This window comes from Notamacropus eugenii, chromosome 2 (genome assembly GCF_028372415.1).
Source record: "Notamacropus eugenii isolate mMacEug1 chromosome 2, mMacEug1.pri_v2, whole genome shotgun sequence".
In the NCBI taxonomy this organism is placed as follows: domain Eukaryota; kingdom Metazoa; phylum Chordata; class Mammalia; order Diprotodontia; family Macropodidae; genus Notamacropus; species Notamacropus eugenii.
In genome coordinates, this window is record NC_092873.1 from 416,676,204 (window position 1) to 416,685,764 (window position 9,561).

A 9,561-nucleotide genomic window follows, 5' to 3' on the forward strand; every position below is an offset into this window, starting at 1 on the left:
ACAGTAATATTGTATGATGAAGAATTGTGAATGACTTAGCTGTTCTAAGCAATACAACAATACAAGATATTCCCAAAGAAGTCATGGTGAAAAATGCTATCTGCCTCCAGAGAAAGACCTGATGTTGTCCAAATATAGACTGAAGTATACTGTTTTTCATTTTCTTTTTTTTGTCTTCTTGCACAAAATGACTAATATGGAATCGCATTACATGATTGTACATGTACAATCTACATTAGATTGCTTATTGTTTTAGGGAGGGAAGCCAGGAGAAGAGGTAGGGAAGAATAGAATTTGGAACTCAAAATCTAAAAAAAACCCAATAAATGTTAAAAATTGCTTTTTACAAGTAACTGGGGAATATAAAATACTATTTAAAAAATAAAATATTTGGGTGGGGGCAGAGCCAAGATGGCAGAGAAGAAGGATAGATCTGCTGTAGCTCTTCCTCCCATAGCCCATAAAAAATGACCCTAAACAAATTCTAGAACAGCAGAAGCCACAAAACGAGAGAGTAAAAAGAGATTTCCAGCCCAAGACAGCCTGGAAGACCAACAGGAAAGGTCTGTTGCACTGGGCTCAGAGTGGAGTGCAGCCCAGCCTTGGCCTTGCAGCATAACAGGGACAGGATTGGAACAGGTTTCAAGGTGCAGAATCATGGGTAGCAGCTGCAGTTCCCAGATTTCTTAGCCCACAAACCCCAAAGACAGCTTCAAAGGTAAGTAAGAAACTCCTTTCACCTGGGTGAGACGGGAACCTGGCCAGGGCAGTGACATGAAGCAGTAGCAGCATCCACTTTTGGAGCCCTTGGCATAAAGACCCTGGGGGAATTGAGTGCTGATCTCGGTCTCAGTTCTGAGTGATGATCCTGGGGTGAGGAGGAACACTGGCTGGTGTGGTGGAGGCTCTGGAGAGGGAATTCTACTCATAGATACTGGGCAGAAAAGATTGTGGTTGCCCTCAGACCAGAGTGCAGGCCAGGAGAGGCCTTGATTGTGGCCTCTCCCTTGATTGTGCCACTTTGGATGAACTGAGAACTTATAGGTCCCTAGAGTATATCCTCCACTTGACAAAGGACTCAAAAATCAAGTAACTGGCTAGGAAAATACCCAAAAAAGGGGGAAAACAAATAAGACTATAGAAGGTTACTTTCTTGGGGAACAGGTATTTTCTTCGATCCTTTTGGATGAGGAGGAACAAAGCATAACAGCAGAGGAAGACATAAAAGTCAAGGCTTCTGTATCCCAAACATCCAAAATAAATATTCAATGGTCTCAGGCCATGGAAGAGCTCAAAAAGGATTTTGAAAATCAAGTAAGAGAGGTGGAGGAAAAATTGGGAAGAGAAATGACAGCAATGCAAGAAAATCATGAAAATTGAGTAAAGAGCTTGCTAAAGGAGACCCAAATAAATGCTGAAGAAAATAATACCTTTAAAAATAGACTAACCCAAATGGCAAAAGAGATCCAAAAAGTCAATGAGGAGAAAAATACTTTAGAAAGCAGAATTAACCAAATGGAAAAGAAGGTTCAAAAGCTCACTGAAGAAAATAGTTCTTTCAAAATTAGAATGGACCAAATAGAAGCTAATGACTTTATGAGAAACCAAGAAATTACAAAACAAAACCAAAAGAATGAAAAAATAGAAGACAATGTGAAATATCTCATTGGAAAAAACAGCAGACCTGGAAAATAGATCCAGGAGAGACAAATTAAAAATTATTGGTCTACCTGAAAACCATGATCAAAAAAAGAGCCTAGACATCATCTTTCATGAAATTATCAAGCAAAACTGCCCTGATATTCTAGAGCAGAGGGCAAAATAAATAATGTAAGAATCTACCTTTCACCTCCTGAAAGAGGACTGAAAAAAACTCCTAGGAATATTGTAGCCAAATTCCAGAATTCCCAGGTCAAGTAGAAAATATTGCAAGCAGCCAGAAAGAAACAATTTGAGCATTATGGAAATACAATCAGGATAACACAAGATCTAGTAGATTCTACATTAAGGAATCAAAGGGCTTGGAATATGATATTCCAGAAGTCAAAGGAACTAGGATTAAAACCAAAAATCACCTACCCAGAAAAACTTAGTGTAATACTTCAGGAGAAAAATAGTCATTAAATGAAATAGAGGACTTTCAGTCATTCTTGATGAAAAGACCAGAGCTGAATAGAAAATTTGACTTTCAAACACAAGAATCAAGAGAAGTATGAAAACATATACAGGAAAGAGAAGTCATAAGGGACTTACTAAAGTTGAACTGTTTACATTCCTACATGGAAAGATAATATTTGTAACTCTTGAAACTTTTCTCAGTATTGGGTAGTTGGAGGGATTCTATACATACATGTATATGTATGTGTGTGTGTGTGTGTGTGTGTGTGTGTGTGTGTGTGTATACACATATACACAGACGGGGTGAGTTGAATAGGAAAGGATGATATCTAAAAAAATAAAATTAAGGGGTGAGAGAGAGGAATATATTGACAGGAGAAAGGGAGAAATGGAATGGGGCAAATTATCTCTCATAAAAGAGGCAATGGAGGGGAAAAGGTGGGAGGTGAGAGGGAAAAAGTGAAGCTTACGTCATCACATTTGGCTTAAGGAAGCAATAAAATGCATACTCAATTTGGTATGAAAATCTATCTTACACTACAGGAAAATAGGGGAGAAGGGAATAAGTGAGGTATGTGAGGGATGATAGAAGAGAGGGCAAATGGGAAGAGGGAGTATTTAGAAGTAAACAATTTTGTAGAGGCACAAGGTCAAAAGAGAGAATAGAATAAATGGAGGGCAGGATAGGATGGAGGGAAATATAGTTAGTCTTTCACAACATGACTATTATGGAAGTCTTTTGCATAACTACACATGTATAACCTGTATTGAATTGCTTGCCTTCTCAGTGGGGATCGGTGCAGAGGGAGGAAGGGAGAGAAGTTGGAACTCAAAGTTGTGATAACGAATGCCGAGAATTGTTTTTGCATGCAACTGGGAAATAAGAAATACAGGTAATGGGGTATAGAAATCTATCTTGCCCTACAAGAAAAGATAGAAGATGAGGGGGTGGAGCCAAGATGGTGGAGTAGAAAGACACAAAAATGCAGGCTGTCCCCACACAGCCCATAAAATACCTGTAGAGAGGGACTCTCAACAAATTTTGGAGCAGCAGAAGTGGAGAACAACAAAGTGGAGGAGATTTCCAGCCCAGGGTGACCTGAAAGGCCCAGGGAAAAGTCTGTTGCACCCACGCAGAGTGGAGCCCAGCCCAGCCTTGGCCATATGGCTCAGGAACAGCCCTTTGGGGCAGAATCTCCAGTCCCGGAATCCCCAGTCCCAGTTGCAGCGGGTTCACAGATCCCTCAACCCACAGTTGCCAAAGGTCAGTGACAAGGCTTTTTCAGCTGGCCGGGAAGGGAGAAGGGCCTTCCCATAGCTCCAGCCTCAGGCAGCAGCATCAGAGGCCACATCAGGCAGGGGAGCAGCCCCTATAGCAGCCCCCATCCATTGTTGGATTGTAAAACCCCTGGGGGCACTGAGCAGCTGATTCTTTCCTCAGCCCTGTGTAGAAGCCCTGAGGGAGCTGGTCTTTAACTTGCACTGAATGGAGGCTCTGCCCCCACAGCTTGACTGAATCCCACCCCCCAGTGCTAGCTTGGCGGAACTGGAGGCCAAGTGGTTGTGGAAAGGAAACTCTGCTAAGATTCTGGGCACAAAAATCTTTCCTGCTCCCAGACCAGCGTACACGCTTGACTGTGCCACCTTGGAGGAAATGAGATTTTACAGATTCCCAGAGTATACCCTACTCTTGACAAAGGACCCAAAAGTCAAGTAACTGGTTGCGAAAATGCCCAAAAAGGGGAAAAAAAATAAGACCATAGAAGGTTACTTTCTTGGTGAACAGATATCTCCTCCCATCCTTTCAGATGAGGAAGAACAATGCTTACCATCAAGAAAAGACATAAAAGTCAAGGCTTCTGTATCCCAAACATCCAAAATAAATATTCAATGGTCTCAGGCCATGGAAGAGCTCAAAAAGGATTTTGAAAATCAAGTAATTATAGCAGCACTCTATGTAGTTGCCAAAAACTGGAAGTCAAGGGGATGTCCATCAATTGGGGAATGGCTGAATAAATTATGGTATATGAATGTAATGGAGTACTATTGTGCCATAAGAAATGATGAACAAGAAGACTTCAGAGAGGCCTGGAAGGACTTATATGACCTGATGCTGAGTGAAAGGAGCAGAACCAGGAGAACTTTATGCACAGCAACGACCACAGTGTGTGAGAGTTTTTTCTGGTAGACTTAGATTTTTGTAATAACACAAGAACTTCTTACAAAAAAAAAAAAAAATCCCAATGGTGGATCTCAAGGCAAAATGCCCGCCACACTCAGAGAGAGAAATATGGAAGTCACTCACATAATGTAGCAGATCATGTTTGTGTATGTGTATGTGTTTGTGTATCATGTTCTGATTTCTTATACGATTTCTTTTATTTATCTTAGTCTGACTACATAGCATGACTATAGTGAAAATATACTCAATAGGAAAGTATATGTAGAATCTATACAGAATTGTATGCAGTTGTGGGGAGGGAGGGGGGTAGTGGGGGGTAGGTGGGGGGGATAAAATCACAATTGTATGGCAGTGATTGTTAAACATTAAAAAATAAAAATAAAAAAAAATAAAATAAAAAAATAAAAAAAAAGAAAATCAAGTAAGAGAGGTGGAGGAAAAACTGGGAAGAGAAATGAGAGAGATGCAAGAAAAACATGAAAAGCGGGTCAACACCTTGCTAAAGGAGACCCAAAACAATGCTGAAGAAAATAACACCTTGAAAAACAGGCTAACTAAATTGGCAAAAGAGGTTCAAAAAGCCAATGAGGAGAAGAATGCTTTAAAAAGCAGAATTAGCCAAATGGAAAAGGAGGTTCAAAAACTCACTGAAGAAAATAGTTCTTTAAAAATTAGAATGGAACAGATGGAGGCTAATGACTTTATGAGAAACCAAGAAATCACAAAACAAGACCAAAAGAATGAAAAAATGGAAGATAATGTGAAATATCTCCTTGGAAAAACAACTGACCTGGAAAATAGATCCAGGAGAGACAATTTAAAAATTATGGGACTACCTGAAAGCTATGATCAAAAAAGAGCCTAGACATCATCTTTCATGAAATTATAAAGGAAAACTGCCTTGAGATTCTAGAACCAGGGGGCAAAATAAATATTGAAAGAATTCACCAATCACCTCCTGAAAGAGATCCAAAAAGAGAAACTCCTAAGAACATTGTGGCCAAATTCCAGAGTTCCCAGGGCAAGGAGAAAATATTGCAAGCAGCTAGAAAGAAACAATTCAAGTATTGTGGAAATACAATCAGGATAACACAAGATCTAGCAGCTTCTACATTAACAGATTGAAGGGAATGGAATATGATATTCCAGAGGTCAAAGGAAGTAGGACTAAAACCAAGAATCACCTACCCAGCAAAACTGAGTATAATACTTCAGGGGGAAAATTGGTCTTTCAATGAAATAGAGGACTTTCAAGCATTCTTGATGAAAAGACCAGAGCTGAAAAGAAAATTTGACTTTCAAACACAAGAATGAAGAGAAGCATGAAAAGGTGAACAGCAAAGAGAAGTCATAAGGGACTTAGTAAAGTTGAACTGTTTACATTCCTACATGGAAAGACAATATTTGTAACTCTTGAAACTTTTCAGTATCTGGGTACTGGGTGAGATTACACACACACACACATGCACACATGCACACACACATAGAGACAGAGTGCACAGAGTGAATTGAAGAGAATGGGATCATATCTTAAAAAAATGAAATCAAGCAGTGAGAGAGAAATATATTGGGAGGAGAAAGGGAGAAATGGAATGGGGCAAATTATCTCTCATAAAAGAGGCAAGCAAAAGACTTATTAGTGGAGGGATAAAGAGGGGAGGTGAGAGAAAAACATGAAGTTTACTCTCATCACATTCCACTAAAGGAAAGAATAAAATGCACACTCATTTTGGTATGAAAACCTATCTTACAATACAGGAAAGTGGGGGATAAGGGGATAAGCAGGGTGGGGGGGATGATGGAAGGGAGGGCATGGGGAGGAGGGAGCAATTTGAGGTCGACACTCATGGGGAAGGATAGGATCAAAAGAGAATAGAAGTAATGGGGGACAGGATAGGATGGAGGGAAATATAGTTAGTCTTATACAATACAACTATTATGGAAGTCATTTGCAAAACTACACAGATTTGGCCTATATTGAATTGCTTGCCTTCCAAAGGGAAGGGGTGGGGAGGGAGGGAGGTAAAGAAGTTGGAACTCAAAGTGTTAGGATCAACTGTCGAGTAATGTTCTTGCCACTAGGAAATAAGAAATACAGGTAAAGGGGTATAGAAAGTTATCTGGCCCTACAGGACAAAAGAGAAGATGGAGACAAGGGCAGAGAGGAATGATAGACTAGAGAGCAGATTGGTCATAGGGGCAATTAGAATGCTTGGTGTTTGGGGGGGAGGGGAGAAAAGGGGAGAAAATTTGTAACCCAAATTTTGTTAAAATGAATGTCAAATGAATAAATTAATTAATTTAAAAAAAAAAAGAAAAGAAAATTTGACCTTCAAACACAAGAATCAAGAGAAGCATGAAAAGGTAAACAGCAAAGAGAAGTCATAAGGGACTTACTAAAGTTGAACTATTTACATTCCTACATGGAAAGACAATATTTGTAACTCTTGAAACTTTTTTCAGTATCTGGGTAGTTGGTGGGATTACACACACACACACACACACACACACACACACACACACACACATACACACATACACACACACATGCATACAGAGAGACAGAGAGCACAGGATGAATTGAATAGGATGGGATCATATATTAAAAAAATGAAAGTAAGCAGTGAGAGAGAAATATATTGGGAGGAGAAAGGGAGAAATGGAATGGGGCAAATTATCTCTCATAAAAGAGGCAAGCAAAAGACTTTTTAGTGGAGGGAAAAAGAGGGAGGTGAGAGAAAAAACATGAAGTTTATTCTCATTACATTAGACTAAAGGAAGGAATAAAATGCACACTCATTTTGGTATGAAAACCTATCTTACAATACAGGAAAGTGGGAGAGAAGAGGATAAGCAGCAGGGGGGATGATGGAAGAGAGGGCAGTGGGAGGAGGGAGCAATCTGAAGTCAACACTCTTGGGGAGGGACAGGATCAAAAGAGAGAATAGAAGCAATTGGGGGCAGGATAGGATAGAGGGAAATATAGTTAGTCTTACACAACATGACTATTATGGAAGTCATTTGCAAAACTACATAGATATGGCCTATGTTGAATTGCTTGCCTTCCCAAAGGGAATGGATAGGGAGGGAGGGATGAAGAGAAGCTGGAACTCAAATTTTTAGCAACAACTGTTGAGTATTGTTCTTGCAACTAGGAAATAAGAAATACAGGTAATGGGGTGCAGAAAGTTATCTTGCCCTAAAGGACAAAAGAGAAGATGGGGATAAGGGAAGGGAGGGATGTTAGAAGAGAGGGCAGATTGGTGATAGGGACAATTAGAATACTTGGCGTTTGGGGGTGGGGGAGGGGAGAAATGGGGAGAAAATTTGGAACCCAAAATTTTGTGGAAATGAATGTTGAAAACTAAAAATAAATAAATTTTAAAAAGTATTTGAAGACAAAAAAATTTATAAATAGAAATATTGGCACAATCACTAAGAATATTCATAGAATGTGAATGCTAAAAGGAGCCTTTGAAATCATACAGTCTAGCCCCATCATTTTTATAGATAAGGAAAGCATGATTCAGGGAGATCAAGAAACTTGCAATAAAGGTCATATAGATGAGTAGCAGTGCCAGGGTTCAAATTTAGGATCTCTGATTCCAAATCCAATGTTCTTTTCACCAGGTAACTTACTATAATTTATAATCCACTATACTCCTATCTTGAAAAGAAAAAATCAAAATGAAAACTAAATATTTTATGTATTTCTTTCCTTTTTTTCACTTCTGCTACCAGTTGGAGGTTTTCCATGAACTATGCAGTTTTAGGAGATATCTTTAGTATTCTCCACAATATATTAGACAATAAACGTAGAATTTATTTAAATTGAGGTGCTCCGAGAAAATTAACAATGACCTGCATTTAAAGGAACTAGTTTGAACAGCTTGCATTTCTTTGCCGACATCACGTAGAAATATGGTGTTATGTTCATTCAAAGCAAGAAATTATTCTAGTATTTCTCAAAAAAGGTAGAGGAGAGAAAGAGCTATTCACAGATGTGGAAAGAACCTTAGTGATCATCTAATCTAGTGGTTCTCAGAGTATATGCCAGTAACCCCTGGGTGTTGGTGGGGGCAAAATTATTTTCATAATAACACTGATATTTTAACTTATAGTGATAGAATCCACATAAACAAAAGCACAATAATTTTTAATAATATAAAAGGAGCCTTGGATTCATCAATCAATAAATAAACATTTATTAATTGCCCACTATATGTCTACTTTGCTAATACAAGTCTTTTATTTTACAGAAGAGAAACCTGAAACACAGAGAGGTGGGATGACTTTCTGATTTTAACCGGTGCTATCATTTGGTGTAGAACTTGGGTCTTAATGACTAATGCTTCTTTCCATAAGAATCATAAGACTCCATAATGGTGTCTCATTTATTCAAAAAAAAAATGCTTCCTTGTCAATTATATTAATCTGACTCTACATTTTAAAGAAAAAAAATACCTGGATGATACTTGAGAATAGAGAAAATCTAGGAATAGCAAAATAATAATAATCACGGACAACGAAGGAACTTCAAATGAAAAGGAATATTTTCAAAAGTCACAGAATGTCCCAGGACTAGTCAAGGGAACCTCAGTGGCCTTCTAAGCCAAGTCATCCCTGGAAAAGGATCCTTCTTCACCTACCTATTAATTTAGTCTCCAGCCTTTGTTTGAAAATTTCCAATGGGGGGGAACTTACTAATGCTCAAGGTTACTCATTCCACTTGTAGATAGTACAATCATTAGAAAGTCTTCCCTTACATAAAAAAGAAATCTATTTTCCTGTAACTCATTTATTGCTCCTAATTCTATGCTATGAGGCCAAGCAGAACAGGTATAGTCCCTTTTCCATAGTCTTGAAAGCCTTTGTAAGAGAATTATAAATCTATCATATAAAAGAAATAGTAAAATAAAATCTCCATAGCTTTTAGCATCAACTATAGTGCCATGCAATAATAGACATTAACTGATAATGATACAATACTTGTTGTTGTGCATCACACCATATTACTTGAAAAATTTATTCAAATTGACTTGGAAAGTAAGACTGTTAAGTGCATTAAAAACTGATGAAATTATTATAAAGAATGGTCATACTAATGGATATCTTGTGGGGATGTAAGAAATGCTCCTAGGTTTAATATTAAATTCAGTAATGCTAACAATCGATTGATCATTTATGAATTATTTATGTAGCTGCTTCTGTGTGCTTACATAATGGAGCACTGGCTAAGGAAGGTCCCAGTCCTTAAAGTA